Source organism: Protopterus annectens, chromosome 6.part0 (genome assembly GCF_019279795.1).
Source record: "Protopterus annectens isolate FY-2018-M chromosome 6.part0, PAN1.0, whole genome shotgun sequence".
Lineage (NCBI taxonomy): Eukaryota > Metazoa > Chordata > Ceratodontiformes > Protopteridae > Protopterus > Protopterus annectens.
Genome location: NC_056737.1, coordinates 328587225 through 328608085, shown reverse-complemented (window position 1 = coordinate 328608085; position 20861 = coordinate 328587225).

Below are 20861 nucleotides of genomic sequence, written 5' to 3'. Positions count from 1 at the left end.
TTACAATATAATATGATTTTATATCATGAAATATTTTACACAAACAATAATAAAAACAAAAATTGTTTTACTTAGTTAATTTTTCCTCTTTGGTGTCCTTTTAAACATTAATGACACAAAGCGTGGTATATGCTTTACATACACTGACAAGTTTAACAAAGTCAACAAAAGTCCAGTCTTTCTCTGCACCTTTTTCCTCTCAAAGCCATATTTCACAAATGTGACTGATGCTTTATAGTCTCCTATTTATTTACTAATTTTGGTATTGATGGTCTTCTTCCTGTTCATCTGCATATCCCAACACCAGACTCTGGTTCACATCAAAGGCACTCTTAATATTCCCCATTCTATAGTCAACTCTTGCCCTTTTTTCTATCAAACATTTTCCTTTGGAACACTGGCAAAATATCTTTGTGAGCTTTATTTTCAGAAGAATGAGAAGCATTTTGTTGGATAAACTTTTTTATTTCCTCCTTAACTTATTCTGCATCCAAAAATGTCTTTGATTATTCAGGACAAAAAGCTGGATACAGCAGCTAGAATCTCATACCTGCCTCTCGACATTACCTGATTGCTGGATAAATTTGCTTCTTTTCTGCATGGTGTACAGTGAATAATCCTTTACTGCAAACACTCTGCTGTCTCCAATTTGTAATACTTTTCCTTTCTTCCACAGTTTTGCAAGAATCAATTATTTTTGCTGGAATTATTGCATCTTTACTTATATAGGTCAGGTCAGATTTGGAGCATACATTCAATGAGCCCTTTCACTTAACAAATCCTGCTGCTGAATACCATTCCACCTGCTTATTTGTGTTTTCATAAAATTAATATGGTCTGTTCCTTCCAGTTTCTCAAGCTGAAAATCTGAGGTTTCTTCTGAATGCTCTGCCTTCCAACTCTACTATTTTTAAAACATCTCCTCTTGAGAAGCCTCGTACTTAACCAACCTTTTCATTTCAACTTTTTTGCAGATTTTTTTGTTCATATGAATAGCTAGTTAAAGCTTCAAATTTTCCAGCCTTCTGTTATTTGAGCTGATATATTCCTTCAATTTTTAATTTATTTTTTTCCTCTAAATTAATGGAAAACATTTCTTGTATCAGCTGCTTTTTGCTGAACAGCTGCAGGATTCTTCCCAGCCTGTGTTTTCTCTTTACCTTTTTTGGCTTTCATGTTCAACAAATTTATTCTTTGCCAGCATCTCAACAGTATATTATTTTACTGGCCCAATTTTTTCACAGTTTCTGATTTCACACTGGAAGAGTTGAAATTAAGCTGTTGATCCAGTGTACAGACATTTTGGAAGTCCCTAAAATAGTGCAGTGTTATGCACTGTACCTTAGGAACCCTAGATATCACACAGTCTTGGTGAGGTAACATTAACTAAGGCATATGATGGAAAGGATTTAGAGGGAATTCTTCTTAACTAATAATTCACAGTATACTTCATATAACAATGATGAGAGTCAATAAAATGCTGAGTTGCCTATAGACTAGATTCCAGAAATGTTATTGTGATCTTTCTATTGTACAACGTACTAATAAGGCTGCATCTGGAATCCAGTATACAGTAGTAGGAACTGTGCAGATGAATTAAGATAGGTTTTTGCAAACATGCTTCACAGACATCCACGGTGAAGGGTGTAGAGGTATGTGGTACAAAAACAGACTTACAAAAGTAGAGCATGTGTGCATTAGCAGAGAAAGTGGGGGTATGATCTGAACCCTCTCAACAGTTTAACAGAAGGATCAAGATTACACAAATGGCAGCTGGTAGGAGAATGTTTCATGTTAGTCTTGAGAAAATAGCCTGGCTCCATGGGTCAGAGAGAGAGAGAGAGAGAGAGAGAGATGGAGCACTGACTGCAACTCAGGTTACTAGAATTTGATTAACAGCTCTGGTACTAGAGAAGCCAGGCAGGGAGGTGGAGGAATGAAAGACCTCACCTCTTCCAGGTAGTTGGAAGGGTTTGCATGCACTCAGAGGCACACAGGGTAGTGTGATCCCCACTCGGAGGCCAGACAGACTGCTGCACATGCTGCTGGGGTGAGGTGGCAGGGTTGCTTCAAGATAACACCCACTAGCAGAAGTGGTTGTCCTTTACAGACATTCTATTTCTTCCCCAGCACTGTGCTGGTCAGTGTGGTAGGGATGTTGAGAAAAAACATAAAATGTTAGAACCACAGTTGATGATGACCTCTCTTGTTCAGCTCTCACCAGGTGGTTGGGAACCAGAAGGCTGACCAAAAGAATGTCTTCTGATTGGCAAACAGCAGAGCAAAGAGTAAAAAAAAAAAGCTAGTCCTGAGAAAACATTACTTCACAGACTGGGTGCAAGCTTCCTGGAAACATTTCATTAAATATGACAGGTCAAAAGTGTCTCTTTACTCCTAAAAGTTTCTTGCCAGTAGTACTCCAAATTAAATTATCTGGTTTACCTTTGATTATATCATCCCCTCATTTCCGAACAATAAGATGCAGGTTGTTTTTTATTTAAGACCTTATCCAAAGAAGGACAAGTGCAGTAACCATGACAATGTTTTTTTTCTGACACTAGTACTACAGTCAAACAACATGAGATTTTATAGCCACTGGCTTCCTCCAGTAAATTCTAGCCCCTTCTTGCTTATTCTCTCTACCCCTAATTGCAGTCATCACTATCGACAAACTTTTCTTTCTCCATTCCTATCTAACAAACATTTTTAGATCAATTAATGTATTGACCAAACAGGAGGGAAGCTCAAGAAACAAGGACAATCTGGATTTTTGGATGCAGATCCTTAAGGAGAACAACAATAACATTACAGAATATTATATTCATAAAGTAGCAGAAAGTGTTCAAAGAACTAAGCCAACACGGGAATGGAGAAAGGAGATTCTGCCAATAGGGATGACTGCAATTAGGGATACAGACAATAAGCAAGAGGGGGCAGGAATTTATTGGAAAAAACTGGCAAAAGAACCAAGGTATTAGAAGGAAATAATTAGTGAGGGAAAGGTAATAGAATGGGAAGAGGCCAAGAATTTATTTAGACTGCAGGCTAGAGATTGCCTTCCGAGTGAAAGAACCGGGGGGATCTTAAGTGAAAGACCAGCACTAGTAGAGTTTTTAGTAGAATCAAGAACAGAACCTGCTGTTAAAAAAGGAATAATTAGTAGAGCATACAAAATATTTTATGATAACTATAAGAATCAATTAGAGGAGGTTAGAAAGGATTGGGAAGCGAGAATGGATAATGGATAAGCAATTCACAAAGAAACAATGTGGGCTATATGTATGCCTTTCAAATATGCAACAAAGTCTAGAAGGTTTAGGATCTTTGCTTGGAAGTGTTTACATAGGTATTTTACACCCCAAGTAGACTCCAAAGAATTTTTCCTCAGGTAGACAGCAAATGTTGGAGGTGTGAAGGGGAAGAAAGAGGTAATTGGGAACATATTTTCTGGTAGTGTAATGAGCTAGCAGACTTTAAAGATTCCCTGCACAGTGCTCTGTCAGAGATACTGGGAGAGCATACTGGTGTAAGTAAAGAAATGATTTTTTTGAGGTATGATACAGAATCGGAATTGCCTAAATATAGTAAGGCCTTGCTGAGTCTAATTATGGTGGCTGCTAAAAAAGTAATTACTAGAAAATGGAAATCAAAGTCGAAACCAACTTTACTAAAAGTAGTGAATATAGTAACATAGATAAAACATCTGGAATTGGGATGTTTAAAAAATGGTAGGAGCAAATTACATAAAAAATGGGAATTGCGGGAACAATACATGCAGAGGAGGAACAAAGTTTCAAAGAAGGCAGGATTTGAATGAGCTATGCAATGTCTGACTGACAATGACTGGACAGATTATAAGTGATGTATAATGTTTGCAATTAAAATTATGTCAATATGGTTTGTGATATATAATGTCTGCAACTACAATTATGTTAATATAGTTTGTTTTCATTTATATAAATGTATAATTGCCTATGTCATACATGATAATTTCATAAATATGTTTCTATTTTATAAAAAAAGATAATACAAGCTGAAATCAGAGTCATGTGGAATATAACCATTCAAGTGCATATTCTAAACACAATTATCAGCAGATTTAATCTACTTCATAATGTTGTAATACTCAATAGGTATCATTACAGAGATGGCCATATAAGAAATCAGCACAATTCTTTCTATACATTATGACTATGGCAAAAAATAAATAAATAAAATTATGTCAATATGGTTTATGATGTATAATGTTTGCAACTAAAATTATGTCAGTATGGTTTGTTTTTATTTGTATAAATGTATGATTGCCAATGTCATACGTAATAATTTAATAAAGATGTTTCCTGTTTAAAAATATAAAATTAATGCATTGACTAAGCAGCTAGGATTATGCAGTAAAAAAGTCATACCCTTACCTATGACTTTTTTTTCTCTATTTCCGAGAAGAGAATCCGCTAATGGTTCCAGACCCCAGGTCCCTGGGGGGGGGGTCCTTCTTTCCAGTGCCCTCCCTTCTTGAGGTCCAGAAGTTCTCTCCTTTCTTGCTATGTTCAAGTCCTCTGTTGGTACTGAGGTTGGGATGATATTTGGAACCTCCGATGGAATTGATCTGTGGAGTGGTTTGACTTGGGAGCTGGTGGTGGTGCTGCTGGTGTCTCTAGATTGTGGATCCTCCTGAGCTCGAGTTGCTTGGTTGGTTTCTTCATGGGTGTGATTAAGTTTGATCCGTGGATGTGGGGGCCCTGATGAAAACCTGATGGTCCTCTGGGGTGGAGGTGAATCCTTGATCTGTGGAGGTTAATGGGTGCTGTTGTCTGGACCTCCACTGTTGGTGTTGATTGGAATGTCTACGCCCATTGTAAGTTCTGCAGTGTTGTTTTCTCCTGGGTCGGTGGTAGTTATATTGTCCAGTTGAAGAGTCCATGTAGTCTTTTGTGTCCCTTACTATTTTCCTTAACTTTTTTCTCTAGGTTTATTTTCGTAAGAGGTTATCTTCAGTTCAATTTTGGCTGCCTTTTCTGGTTAGGAGCTGTGGTCTTTGCATTTTCCTCAACTTTAAAATCGTACTAATGGTGGCTTCTTCTTGTTGCTTGTTGCATTTTAGGAGAATTTCCACTGGTTTGTGCCCTGCAGTTTTGAGGGTGTTGTACAATTCATTAATAAGTTTCTCTCGGATGTATTTCCAAATAGGCTTTTTGCATAATCTGAGTCCTCTGGGAATGTTTTTGCTACTGATATGATAAGAATTCACAGAGAGGGTGGTAAGGCACTGGAATGTACTACAGTTCAGGTCATCAGAGTGGAAAAAGTAGGATGGAGCAAGGCAAAGATGGGAAAAGAGGATGGAAGGGGCAACTGCATCACGAAGGGCTGGACAGACCAAGAGATTTTCTTTAGATATGGCATGACCAATGACCATAAATGGCAATGCCCAAAGTCTGGAGTCTGATGGTTGTATTAGGGCTGCCAAACCTACAAGTTTACAGATATATAAATAATAAGGTAAACTACATTGTCTAACATTATCTGATAAACAGGCAGTGGTGCCTCAAGAATGGACTGGCACAAGTGCAAGCAATAAAAATCTGTTTCACTGGTACATATTACAGCACTACAGAACATTTGTTATATGACACAACATTTAGTAAATATGGAAAAGTCTAAGAAATCTCAATGTAGATGTCATATACAAATGGATGTTTTAATCACAATGTTGGTTCAACTTTAAAATGCTTAAATGGGTACATACAATAAAATAATACAGTTTAAACACATGTATGAAGATATTGGAAGATTTTGTAAAAAAAGAAGTTACAAAAACATCCATTATTTGCTCTTAAAATATCAGGATATTTCAGTCAACATCCAAAGAACTATATAATAGATTTAGTTGAAAAAAACTCTTATTATTGAAAGGGGATGCTTTTGGTATGATTCACAGACATGGAGTAGAGCACACAGAGCTGGTAAGTAGAAAAACATATGGAAAATGCCTACAAGTGTTTCACAGACCCCTCACACATATACAGACAGTGTGTTTTGCTAATTCTCACATTGAGTTTGAGAGTATTACACATGCTCATTCAGTAACAATTTTCCAGTTCTATGAAATCAACAGTATCAGTTGTTACAGTTTTTTTATACACAAGAGACTTTAAGTCATTATTTGCCTAAAATTTGCTCTGCAATTTGCCAATAAACATTTCATTTTCTCTTACTAATTTTGAAAACTCATTGTTGTACAGTAACAAACAAGGACCAACACACAGCATGTGCTTTTGTTAGTCTTGGCTAGCTTGTAAAAGTAACATATTGCATACCTCTCAACTGTACAGATTTTCGCAGAATGTCCAGATTTTCCCCCGTATTTTTGGTCTATTTCTCATAAAATTGTGTTTTTTTTGGCAAATCACTGGCAAATCATTGGATATTGAAGTCATTAAATAATGACACACAGTTGAGTTTCAGACTTCATATCCTTTAGAAAATTCATGCTAATGCATAACCTGCTATTCTATCAACTCTCTAAGTTTGTAAGAGCAATATTTAAAAACGTGTCCCTATTTTTAGCCTTTGTCCCCCCATTATTTGTGCCTTTGTCCAGATTTCTTGTTCTAACAGGTTGAGAGGTATGAGCATATGTTACCCCTTAATGCTGATGTATAGATACTACAATGTCTACAGAATGCATGTGTTTTCAGTGTCTTCAAGGCCTACTATGTATGTCTCATGTTCTCAAACATATACATTTTCCAGACCAACATCAACAAGCAAATTCTGACTGAAATGACAGAGCTGCAGACAACCTTCATAGTTTCATTCAAAATGAGCTGTTGATACTGTGGTCATTTGTACCTTCTGGCTTAGCTGGTTGATATTTCCTCTTTGGTATTAAGTGCTTTGGGATTTTAAATGGTTTACTATACCACAGCTACAGAAGAGATAGATTACTGGATACCAAGCTAGGAGACAGTGTTCAGTGCATTTGGAAATAAACAAGTTACCATGAATAACTGTTATCATGTGATTCTGTGTCAGCATTATTACATATTGGAGCTGTCATCAGAAACTGCGTTACAACATTGTTATGGAAGTCCAAGAACCAGACAGAAACCGTAAAACTGTAGTAGCAGCTAATTACTGAAGCAAATGCTTCAATCATACCATCCTGTGCATAAGCCAGCCCTCAGGTGCACAACACACACACACACACACACACACACACACACACACACACACACACACACACACACACACAAGGATAGAAATATTTATAGGCAAAGAACCAGTAAGAGAAAAAATGAGACAGATAGAGCAATACAGTTACAAGTACAAACACAGAATGAAAAAGAGCAAAGCAGGTTCCTAACAGTTCCCCACAAATGGCCTCATAAAGCACTAACACACTTGCACCAGTATGCAAGCATGGGCTACATCCTGAAGTACAGTCCAACAAGGATGTGTTACAGCACAACACTGATGCCAGTATGTGAGAGCTAAGGGCTAATGAGAAGTAAACGAGGACTTGTATGCAGGAATGGGTTATGAGGTCAATGCACAAGTCACACATCTTAGGAATGTTGCTACCCATTCCTGCATACTCTCCAGCCATCTCAAGATGCATGGTGCATAGCTGTCTTCCTGGGACTCCATAGTATGTGGATTTCACATGTTAAGGTGATGAACTGCACAGTGCTGTGTGCCCTACATGCATATAATGTACCTGTCACTACCACTACCTGTCTGTAACAGCAGGAAGGATGATACTTGTGCTTACATGTACCACACACGCACACACACACACACTGAGATTTGTGTATGATTAGAACACAACATGTACACATCCATATACACAGATATTTTCTTTATTCTTAAAGATGATTTCTTCCCAGCTTACAAAGTTTTTCCATGACAGGTCAAAATTTCATAATAAGGATTTTATAAATAAGATCATTTTTTGTTAGATAGTGTATCAATCCTGATATTGCAGGAATGTAAGATATGTTTGAAGATAATTGCTTACAGCATGTAAAATGGTGCAAGATGGAGGTTGTAAGGAAAATCACAAATTTATTCTTCCTTGGTGGCACTAAAAGCAAAAATGATCACAGAAGAAAGAAAGCAAATATATGATACGTAAACATCCAATACAGCACCTACAAAAAAATACATATTATACTATGAGTAAAACATTAAAACATTCTTTGAAATTGGCTAAGAGCAGTTATGAAAATGAATTAACTGTGTCAAGGGATAGCAAAAAAAATTTGATTATATTAAAATGAATAAAGGACAAGTCAATAGTATTCATCCTTTTACCTGTGAAGAAAAATCTCTGTATCTGGCATTGAAATTTGTCAATACATTCAATTTCTGTTTTACTAGTATTTGCAACAAGTAGAATGGGATAATGGGGACTCCTTACATAAAACAAATGAAATTGTGCCATGCCTGGTGTTTACAGTGGACTTAGTAAATGGATAATTGACAAAGATTAAAGATGACAGTAGTCCTGGCCCAGACAAGATCCCAGGTAGTTTTTGGACTGTGATTTCTAAGCATATAAAAGCCTCTCTTGCCACATTGTTTAATCTATTACTATCTTCCTTTTTTAATTTCTCCAAGTTTTTTTGGTTTTCTAATACCATGACAGGAATGGACCCCATTCCTAAGTCAAAGTATGATTAAAGTTCATGAAATTTGTATTGTTTCGATCTTTGATATCAGCCAAGACTGTTCTTCGCAGCACCCGCAATGTGCCCAGTAATGACTCCTTCTGCAATTCGTATGGGGTTACATGTATTGGTAACATATCTAAATACAATTGTAGATTCTTTTTTATAAGACCCATTGCTCCTACTAGTATTGGAACTGTCTGGGTATCTTTCTTCCACATTGCCCTCATTTCTGCATGCAGATCCTGTTATTTTATGACTTTGTGCCTCTCTATACACAAGACACTGTAGTCACTGGGTGTGGTGAGCAATGTCACTTTTGTCTTCTTTTCCTGGACCACTATATCCAGTTTTCTAGCATCTATCTTTTGAACTGTTGATAATGGGTGACCCCCATGTGATGTAGACTTCATCAGTTTCAATGATGCTTTTTGCCTCATGCTTCCAGTGTTTTTCAGCCACTTCAATACTACAATGTTTGCATAATCCACACTGCAATAGTCTTGCCACATTATTATGCCTTTCAGTATGCAGTCCTTCTGCTATTAGTATGTCACAACCAGCAATGAGGTGTGCAACTTTCAGTTCAGTTTTACAAAATCTACATTTGTCAGTTTCTCCCACATGTTCAACAGACTTTGTAAACCAGTGTGTATGTAGCTCACTGTCTTGGTCCACCAATATTAACTTTTCATCTCTTGGTTTGAATTTGTCTCTCCTTAACCATTCCTGTGTTCGTTCCTGATCAACATGAGGTTCTTCCAGAAGTTTTTTATACTTGTAACTATATTTATGCATTTTCCACATTTCTTGCCTTGGTCTTTCACCTCATATTCTTTCTTTTGTTTTTTTGGCACATTCGGTTGCTGCCTGATTTTTATCTACAGCTGGTTTGATTGCCATTCCTGCTTGATGCCATGCTTCTGTGAGATTAAGCAGAGAAGTCATCTTAGATTTATCCTCATGTTTCAAAACTTTCACTACATTTGGGTCTTGTGAGGTCAGCAGATATGCATGGAATCCCACAATTGCAGATCTATACATGCAATCAATTTTAGGGAGGTCCATCCCTATTTCAGAATGGGGAATGTATAATCTTGGTATCCACTGATTTTTATAAATCATTTGGTGAGCATGAACCATCCTTCTTGTTTTCCTATCTAATCTATTCAACACATTTTGGGGCCAGTCAATAACTTCAAAACTGTAAGTTAGGACAGGAAGAGCAAATTGGTTTATAGCTTGGATTTTGTTCCTAGATGTCAATGCTGTTTTCAGAATAAATTTAAGTCTTCTGAAGTATTGATACTAAGTTTTATTTGCATTTCATGTTCATGTTTTATTTTTGATCCTTCATTTGTTCCCAAATATTTATATACTCCCTCTTGCTCAAGTTCTTTTATATCACAGTCTTGTCCTGGTGCTGCAGTTTTCCTGCTTTAAAGGTTGCTTTTGCACATTTATCAAACTCTAATGACATTCTTATATCATCTGAAAAAGTATTGACAACTTGCAGTTTTACTTTCAGTTCCTCATCTGATGAGCTATACCATTTTAAATCATCAATAAAGAGAAGATGAGGAGCCAAATTATAGCCATGGCCTAAGCTGTCAAGTACACAGCTTAATGGGTTAAGGGCAAGGCAGAATAGCAGTGGTGACAACAGAGAGTCACCCTGGAATGTCCCCCTTTAAACTGTTATCCCTGGGATAATAATTTGTCCTTTATCATGGCTTAATTGCAAAGTGGTCTACCACTGTTTCATGGTCACTGTAATGTAGTTGATCATTGTAGGGTGTATCTTATACATTTTTAAGCACTCTTTTATCCATGAATGTGGGAAACTGTCAAATGCTTTTTTGTAGTCAGTCCATGCCATAAATAGATTCTTTCCCTTTTTACAGTTCTCCACTTTGACTTTATTTAACAACAAATGATCCTTTGTTCCATATGACTTTCTTTTATTGCCCTTTTGTTCTAGTGCCACAATTGAGTTTTCTTCTAAATGAATATAAACTCTGTCGGCATCAATTCTCATGTGTATTTATACATCGGAAGGCAAGTTATTGGTCTATAGTTTTTAGGGTAGCTTGCAGGTTCACTCTTAAGTAGGAGCATTGTTTTTCCTGTTGTTAGCCAGGTTGGTATCTGTTCAGGGTGTGCATATAAATAGTTCTTACTCATAGCTAAATCTTTGTGCAGAGATGTTAATATTTTTAACCAGAAGTTAAGCACTGCATCTGAGCCTGGGGTTTTCCAGTTGGAGGCTTTCTTAACTTTGTTTCAATCTCTCTGGCTGTTACTTCATCCCATTTCATATCCTGTACCTTTCAACTTCTTATTCTTTCTTTTACTTCTTCTATCCATTTAGCATCTTTGTTATGTTCCACATGATCTTCATAAATACTTCTCCAACATGTATCTATTTCTTCTTCTTTTTTGGTGGTCTTTCAATTCCTTTTATCTTGTTTCCCAGTTCTCTGTAAAACTTTTTGGGTCATCAATAAATTGCTTATTTTGTACTTCTCCTTTATATTTTTTTGTGTATCTTCTACGTTTTCCCACCTGTCGTGAGATTTTTAGCTTGTTATTTGCGATAGTGCATGATAGATCTTGGTCTTTTCTAATACTGTGCATTGCTTTTATTACATCTATCTTTCTTAATATTTTTGTTAATCTGTTCCCTCTTCTATATTCTTCTAACAGTGGCACTTCTTGTCATAATTGTTTTATAGTTTTCTCTATTCGATACTTTTATGATGGTATACATTTTGTCCCCTTCCTTTCCCTCACTACCCTGTGTTCTTTTGGTAAAATTTTATTAGTTATTAATTTAGCTGCACAGTAGCATATCCTGTTTACTTCTGTTATATCGCATGGATTTCTGTTGACAGTCCTAATTACTGTGTTCATTTGTTTTTTCAAACTTCTGACTTTTTGGGTTTTATTGACCTTCTGCAGTCTATTTCTTTCATTGATCTTAATATATCTATCTCTATTAAATCAAGTAACTCTTCTCTTAGCTCATTTTCTTCTAAACTAAGGGCACATTTTTTTATTTTCCATTTCCTGTGGGCATTCACTATAAAGTTCTACAGCATCTTCCTGTGGCACATTCTCTTCAATTTCATCCTGTGCCATCCGTTTTTCTGTCATATGGGAATTCACTGATCTATCACTCCTCAACATTGTCAGTTTCCACAGTTCCCCATTCATTCCCTTGCTGTCCAGTTTCAGGTGAACATTTATACTGGTTTCTTGTGGAAGGCTCCAAAAAATCTTCATATGGCACCTGACCAATTGCTTCCCGTTCCACTGGTTTCTCCTTAATTTGGATATCCATTGCTCTATCCTTCTGTAGTGCTTTCTGAATTAGACTTTCTACATTGAATCCTTCATTTCCAAGGTACTCCATAACCCCAGTTTCTATTTCTTTAACTTCTCCATTACTAATCTCCTTTTCTACTTTTCCTCTTTGTCTACTTATTTTTTGTATTATAAAGTTTTCCATATCTGTATTCCTTTGCCTGTATTCTTCTTCAAATATCTTTGGTGCTGCTCTTTTTGTATTGGTTAGTTTTGCTTTCTCCTTTGCATAAATATTACACCATATTAAATCTCTTTTTCTTTTCGGTGTCCATATTTCTTCTTCAGATGTCTCTTGATCTTCCTGCTTTTCTTTACTTTGTGGACACACTCCATCTTGCTGTGATGTAACCTGTGTTAGACCTTCTACACCAAATCCTTCACTTCGCAGGCACTCCATAACTTCAAGTTTATTTTTTTAACTTTTACTTTACTAATCTTCTTTTCTACAGCCTCTCTTTATTATATTATTTTTTTACTGTGGAATTTTCCATGTCTAGATGCCTTTGCATGTATTTCTCTTCAAATATTTTGGGGCTTCCTTCTTTATATTGATTAATTTGTCTTTCTCCCTTGAATAAATATTACACCACATCAAATCTCTCTTTCTTTCCCATGTCCATATTTGTTTTTTATACTTTTTAAAAATCTCTAGGTTGTGTTTATATTTTCACACTTCCTCAGATGCTTCTTTTTTCAAACAGATCAATGTTTCTTGATCTATATACTGTTTTTCAAAAATCTGTTGTATTAATGAATGCAATTTTTTATTTGAAGCTTCTGACAGTTTTTCTTGTGGAAGTATTTTTCTTTCCTCTAATTTCTCTCTTAATAATTTTGTATATCTTGTGTCTGGAAATTCTGAGCTTTTTGCATAATAGTATCAATACATAATTTATTTCTCATCCTCAATAGTCCACTTTATGATCTTTATGGCTCTTCTTTGGCCTATCAGTTTTTGTGATTTTTGTGGACTACTACTTCCTTCTACAACAGGGGTGGCCATACTCCCCCTAGGCCTGGCCTGGCCCCATTGTAGGAATGTTTCCATATTTTGAGGATTCTACACTATCTTTTCCAGTCCTGGTACCGGTGTGTCTACCAGGATTGGGCACTTTTTTATTCTGGGTCTTGTGCAATCAGCTATCTTTTTTAATTGTTAACCTACTTCTGTCCATGATATATGCTATATAAATATAGTCTATATATCAGTGTCATCTTGGTGAGATTTTCTGAAAAACAGGGTCTATCTCATGAAGATACTCACCAAGACTTGAGGATGAATACAATTTCAGCAATACTACTCTTCTTTGCTTGCTGACTTGTCATCTCTCCATTCACACCCCTGTCTTCCTGTGTGGCATACAAGAGTTGCAAACAGGCTAATGTTATACCAATCCACAAAGGAGGGTACCTGTGATAAGGTGAATAACTGCAGGCTTGTTACTTTAACATCATTAATTAGAAAGTGTTATTAAGAATGTATTCTAGATATTATTACAAACAATAATCTATCAGGATCATTACTGGATATTTTTCAACATGACATTAAAGAACCAGTCAATATTTAGCAATATGGTTGACTTCCATGATCATGTGTATAATGCTATTGATTCAAGTATTGAAGTTGTGGTGGCCTATTGGGACCTATCAAAAGCTTTACATAATATTCCTTACACTGCTATTATTAATTATATTCACTTCTTAATTAACCAATATGCTATACATTTCATTCAAGACTGTTTTTTGGATAGGTATCTGAAGGTTAGGATTTGCAATAATTTGAAATGGGAATCAGTTCATGCAGGGATCGCTGTAGGTTCTCTTTTAGGACCCATTTTATTCAACACTGTATCATCAGTCTTTCCCGTATCTAATCTATTTTGACAGGCAAAATAAGCTAATGATATTAAAATAGGAGCATTTGTAACATGTCCTGATTACATATGTAAATTTAATATTTATCTTGAGAAAGTAGATTTGTGGACAAAGGATCACAAGTTACATACAGAGATAAATGTGTCTGTCAATGGCACAACAGGTAACACAACTGACTTTGGTGTAAAAGGCTTTGGGTTCTATTCCCACACCAGGAAGATCAATTACTGACACAGCAGTGCAACATTAAGTGTGTTGTCCTTTGGATGAGACATTAAACCATGGTCCAGTTGCTTGAGTTTGTGGTAACTCATATGGATGTAAAAAAATTCATTGCACCTACTGAAATGAGTAGGGTCTCTTTATTCCAAACTTTAAACACATAAAACAGAAAACTAACATTTCAGTTATTTATATACAATGATAACCAGTGTTTATAACATAAATAAGTTATTTAAAATACCCCTTATTTTATTAAACTACATACTTTTCATTACAATCTTTAACCCCCATTATTTTGTCATAGCCGAAATGTTATCTTTTTACAGATATTAGTTTTATCCCAGCACTTATTAAATAGCATTTCATTTGTTCTTGCCTGCCACGTATGGAAAACAATAGCTATACATATCTTTCTTGTCTGTCATCCTTACACTTTCTTCTGTATACCAGCCGTATCAAATATTTCCTTTCTCATTTCTTCTTCCCAATCCCATTTATTCTGTTTCCTTACTTCCTCCCATACTTTACTAACCATTTCACATTCTAAAAGTGCATGTTCTACAGTTTCTTTTACTACACGTCAGACATTTCCTTAATTCTGTTGATTTATATTTCATTCCTTCTTTAACAGGCAACTTTCTAATCATCAACCTCTGCATACAATTTTGTCTTTCTTTTCAAGTTTTAAATATTTCTCTTCTCTTTTAATAAGTTTCTTTATCTCTTTTGAACCCCTTCCATGGGTACATGTAAACATTTTCTACTACAATATTTCCACACCGTGTCTCTCTCTTTTTTTCCTGAACTTTAGGTATATCAAACTTGCATTCTAATATTTTATTTTTCCATTTTCTCTTCTTCTTCCCAATTATTCTTTTATTCTTTTTATCTTGACAATTCTTTATATTTTTTTCCAATATCCTAAAAATTGTTTTTTCTTGCTCAGACTTTCTCCCTTTCAAAATCTTATATAGACATAAAGGTGCTAGAAACACATTTGGATTATTCAAATTAAGAACTCCTTCTTCTTCTTCTCTATTATACATACACTAACCCTCTTTTTACTGGATTCAACCTATGGCCCCCCCAAAAAATATATAAATTGTTTGCATAATTTTGTTTTCCATACTTAGCTGACCAAAAATAAATCAAATTTTCCTAAAATATAGCCATTAATTAAATAAACATCCTTCATACCTTACATGTCTCTTGTATTTGTTTAATACTAACTTTCCAATGTTCTTACATGTCTTTATAACTTCCAAAACTTATTCCTAATATCTTAATTTTCTTGCTATTAAAATAATTTCCTGTTTTTTGACTATTTCTCCTAAACCTTTACTTTTATCCTTATTTATTTTCAAGCCTTTATAATCTAAACCTATCTCTCCTTTTTACCACCTCAATTAGCCATTCTATATTTTTGCAACAAACACTAGATCATCTGCATACACCATCAACATAGGTACTTTATTCCTTTGTAATTACAGTGTATGCTGCCTCTCTTATATCTTTTATTAATAATTTTACTACTGCATTCATACATAAAGTGAATAACAAACTACTTAAAGAAAATCCTTGTCTCACTCTCCTTTCTATGATAATATTTTCCTTTTCCTTTCAGTTTTCTACAATATTTGAAATACCTTTTCCATATGCTGTCTTAATCTGATTATACTTTTCTGAGTATTATAACTTTTTAAGATATCTTGTAGTGTTTTTCGACATCTACATTAACTAATATTAACTAATCACACTTTGTTTCCCTTTTCCTTATTGCTTAATAGTATAAATGATTTATTTTGTAATCATTAACATTTCATAGATTCATAGCAGTGTACTAGGCTAATGGCCCTGGATCCTTTACAAGCCTGGCCATAGGATTATCCCAGCATCGTGCCACCCGACCTTAGTTCCCAGTGCCTCTGTCGAGTAGAGCCACTGGAGTGATCCCCTGGGGTGAATTTTCTATTTCCCATCCACTCATCGGGATTTCTTTTGAAGAGGGTCAGCGAGGTGCTTTGCTTGACATATACTGGAAGTCTTCCATAGCATGGGCAGTCTCTGGGTTATGAACCTGTCCCTCCAGTACTTTCTGTTGATTGTGGTAATGGCATTGAGGTCTCTGGAGTGTGAAGTGCGGAGGGATTGGGATTTCTTTAGATGTAGCATTTCTAACAGAGCTGGGTCAGACATGGCTTTGTAAGTCAAGCAGAGATCACCTCTGAGTAGGTGATATGAGACAGAGAATAGTTGTAGTTGTTTGAGTCTGTCCATACAGGACAAGTGTTTAAGGCCTAGGAGCCTCTTTGTTTGGTACATTTGCAGTCTCTCCAGTTGTTGCAGGTGTTTAGTGAGGTACATGCCAAATGGGGCATTGTACTCGATGATTGGCATAATGAGGGAAGAGTAGAGAGAGACAGTGACCTCTTTCTTCCTGGATGAAAAACCCTTAGTAGTGAGACGTGCCACATAGAAGGACTTTCTGACCACAGTAGCAATGTGTTGATCAAAAGAGCAGCTGCTGTCAACCTGTGTGCCCAGATCTCTTATAACACCTTCTTTGTTCAGCAGACTACCATTGATGTGGTAATTCATGGGTACCGGGTTTTTCCCAAAGGGGATGATGACACATTTTTTGGCATTGAGCTTAAGGCCATGGTTCTGACACCAGTTGTTGGTCTCAGTGAAGCCATTCTGTAGGATGTCAACATCACTTGGGGAGTTAATAATAGCTCCCAACTTGCAATTGTCTGCGAACTTTTTCAGCCAGAGACCCTTTGTGTTGGCCTGGACTTCAGAGAAGTAAATACCAAACACGAGAGGACCCAGGACCGAACCCTGGGGGACTCCACTCAAGACTAGTCGGCAATCTGACTTGGAGTCAGCTACTTTCACACTGTGGGTTCTATCTGTGAGCCAGTTTGCAACCCACCTAGTGATATAGGGGTTGATGCCTAGCTTAGTGAGTTTTTCTATAATTCCTGAGTGGGGAATGGTATCAAAGGCCTTGCCAGATCAAAGCAGGCTGTATGAACCACTTTGCCATCATCCACTGGTCTGGTGACTGACTGAAAGAAGTTGACCAAGTTGAGCAGGCATGATTTACCTTTCACAAAACCAAACTGTGTGGGATCCAGAGTTTGGAGATTCCCTATATCCTTGTTTATTAGGTCCATGATGATGCATTCCATAGCTTTGCATATTAGACTCATCAGACTAATGGGGCGATAGTTCCCAGGGTCTGTAGTCACTTCTCCTTTGTGGAGAGGGATGACTGTAGCAGTGCACCATTCGGTAGGGACAAAGTCTGAGATGAGGCTGTGATTGAACAAGGCACACAGATGAGGTGCCAGTTCACTCTGCAGTTCATGTAGAACACAGCCAGGGATATTGTCAGGTCCCATAGAAGATGTATCTTTGGCCTTGGACAGTGCTGTTTTAACCTGTGCAGCAGTAATACTGGATGCCTGGCAATCTACTGGTATTGTGATTGGTCCTTGGGGGGTAAAGTTGCCACTGAATCTACCTTTCACAAAACCAAACTGTGTGGGATTCAGAGTTTGGAAATTCCCTATTCCCTTGTTTATTAGGTCCATGATGATGCATTCCCTAGCTTTGCATATCAGACTCATCAGGCTAATGGGGCGATATTTCCCAGGGTCTGTAGTCGCTTCTCCTTTGTGGAGAGGGATGACTGTAGCAGTGTGCCATTTATTAGGGACAAATTCTGAGGTGAAGCTGTGATTGAACAGGGCACACAGGTGAGGTGCCAGTTCACTCTGTAGTTCATGTAGAACACAGCCAGGGATATTGTCAGGTCCCATAGAAGCTGTATTCTTGGCCTTGGGCAGTGCTGTTTTAACTTGTGCAGAAGTAATGCTGGATGACTGGCAATCTACTGGTATTGTGATTGGTCCTTGGGGGAAGGGGTAAAGTTGCCACTGAATCTGTTGGCTTGGTATAAGAGGTACCATTGTGCAGTAGCTCAGAGCAAATCTGGGTATTGCTGTGGAGCTTCTTTACATAACTATAGAAGGTCTTGTGGTTGTCTTTACTATCTGCTGTAATTCTGTTTTCATAGCTAGCTTTAGAGGATTTGATGAGGGATCTCAGCTTTTTGTTGAGGCTGATAAGGGAGTTTTTCCAGTCTTGGGACTTCACCTTATTCCGCATCAGTTTCCTCCTTCTGTTGTATAGTTTGTTTATGGCAGGGGATCACCAGATTTTCTTCCTTTTTTTGGAGGAGAGTATCTTGGCTCTATTGGGTATGGTGAGATGCATGCATTTGTGTACGTGATTGTACAGTGCATTAGTGTATGATTCGGCAGTCATGCAACTATTCTCCATTTGCATGGGTGCAGTGAAGTTAGCCACCTCTGTTTTTAGAAGCCCAAAGTTAGCTTTGGAGAAGTTTTTCATGGTGGTTACCTTCGCAGGGGAGGTGGGAGGGATGTGGATTTCCAAGGTGATTATTTTGTGGTCAGATCTAACCAGGGAGGAGTTGACTTTTGGTTTAGAGCAACAGTTGCCCATGTTAGTAATGACTAGGTCAAGGATGTTACTACCTCTAGTGGGGGTAAGAATGAGCTGGTCCAGGGCACTGGAATTAATGAATTCCAGGAAACGTTGGGCAAGTGTATTGGTACATGAGTAGTTTTCCCAGTTAATGGAGGGGTAGTTGAAGTCACCCAGTATGAGAGTGTTAGGTTGGATCCTAATATTCTCCAGGGTGCTTAGGAACATGGAGTGAGAGTCTTGGGACATGGTTGGGGACCTATAGCAGGCTACAACCTGAATTGCTGTCTTACCCAATGTTAGCTGCACCTGAAGTATCTCTGATGAGTTATGTTGGGCTGCCAGTCTGGAGGTGTGCGCATCCTTTATGAATATGGAAACATCATCACCTTTGGAGCTTCACTCCAAGTTCTGGGGCCAAAAGGTGTGGAATGAGTTACAGCCTGGTAGTGCAGGGGTGGTTTCTGCTGCCTTGAACCAGGTCTCTGTTACAGAACAAATGTTGATGTTCTCCATTTTAAGGAGTGCTTTGAATGAGTGCATTTTGAGATTTAGACTTCTAGCGTTGAGCAGCATGACCCTCAGATTGCATTTGTTTGTAGCTGTTACGGTGGTAATTTGGTCTTTGGAACACCGCCTAAAAAAGGCACAATAGGGGTGGCAAGAGGCTTGGCAAGTATCTGAAAGCCCAGGGGTGACAGATGCAGGCCATCTCTGGCAAAGCATCGAGGTCTGTCTATCATGTCATCCCAAGCAGACAGATACTGGATCCCCTTAGAATGACATCAGAAACTTAGTCACTAATTTTTGAAATCAATCATTTTCTGCTTGTACTGTGGTATCATTCTGGGTGATGGTAGGATGCTGCTCAGGGCTAGGGTCATGCCCACTGGGCTACATAATCCGAGAGCTCCTCTTCATTTAATATGTTTTTCTTTACTCCATAAATTCCTTCTTTCCACTTCTATTCTAAATCCTAGCCATCCTAATTTTTGTTATTTTCATTAAATTCTTACCAAAAATGTATTCATTAATGATATTGGTCTTCACTTATTCAAACTCTCTGTCTTCTTTCTTCAAAATCTATCCCATTACTACTTCACAAATATCAGTTTCTTTAAAATCATGATCTTTCCATTCATTTACTATCATCCGCGGTGGTGGTGCTGCGGTAGCGTTGTCGGCTCACAGTAAAAGGCTGTCCGGTTCGACTCACAGTTATAGCGTCTTCTGCGTGGAGACATGCGTGAATGGGCGTACCTTCATTGAAGCTTGTGCGTCAGGGCTGGCAACTCGGTACGTAAAAATCAACTGCCAATCATTAGCGGACCGAAGTTCAGCTGTGGCAACCCCTAACCGAGAAAAGCCGAAAGTCACAACAACAAATACTTTCCTAATTCTCCTCCATATTTTTAAGAAAGAAAGTTATAATCCAGACCATCTAAACCTAATGGAGAACTCTCTTTAATCATTTTTAAAGTTTTATCCAACTCTTCCATACTTATTTTTTTAAAAACTTCATTTTCTTCATCTGAGAACTTTTCACATTCCTGTTTTATTTTATTTATTTCTATATTTTTCATATTTCTTTCTTTCTTAAAAATACTTCTTCAAACTCATCCCACCTTTTAACATAAATATCTTATTTTGTATTTACTTGTGTCATTATTAAATTTTGTCTCTTTATTTTCTTTCCCAAAAAGTTGAAAGTTCCTGTGTCTTCCCCTGTATTAAATATGGCTGTTTTCTTAACATTTTGTTCATATAACTCCTTCTCTATTACCACATATTTTTCATTTTCCATCAAGTCCCTCAAATTTTCCTTCTTCTCATTATATTTCCTTATATCAATCTTTAAAAAAATCATTTTCCTTTGTTTTGTATATCATTTTAAATTTCTTTTTGGATTCAACCCAGCTAGACCAATTTTGTTGTTATATAATTTATATAAAATGTTTGCTTTTTTCCTCAAAAATTGTTCTTATATTTGCATAATTTAAATTTTTAAACCTGTCCATATCTTAATGTATTCTAAATTCACATTTATTCTTGCCCAAACCACATCATGATCTGAAAAAAATCCTTAATTGTACTTCTTACCAAGTCAAAAAATCTGAAAAAAGCCCAATCAATTTCCATTTTTATAATATTTCTTTTGTACATATATTTTTCTTTTCTCCCCAACGTCATGGGCCAGATTCCAAA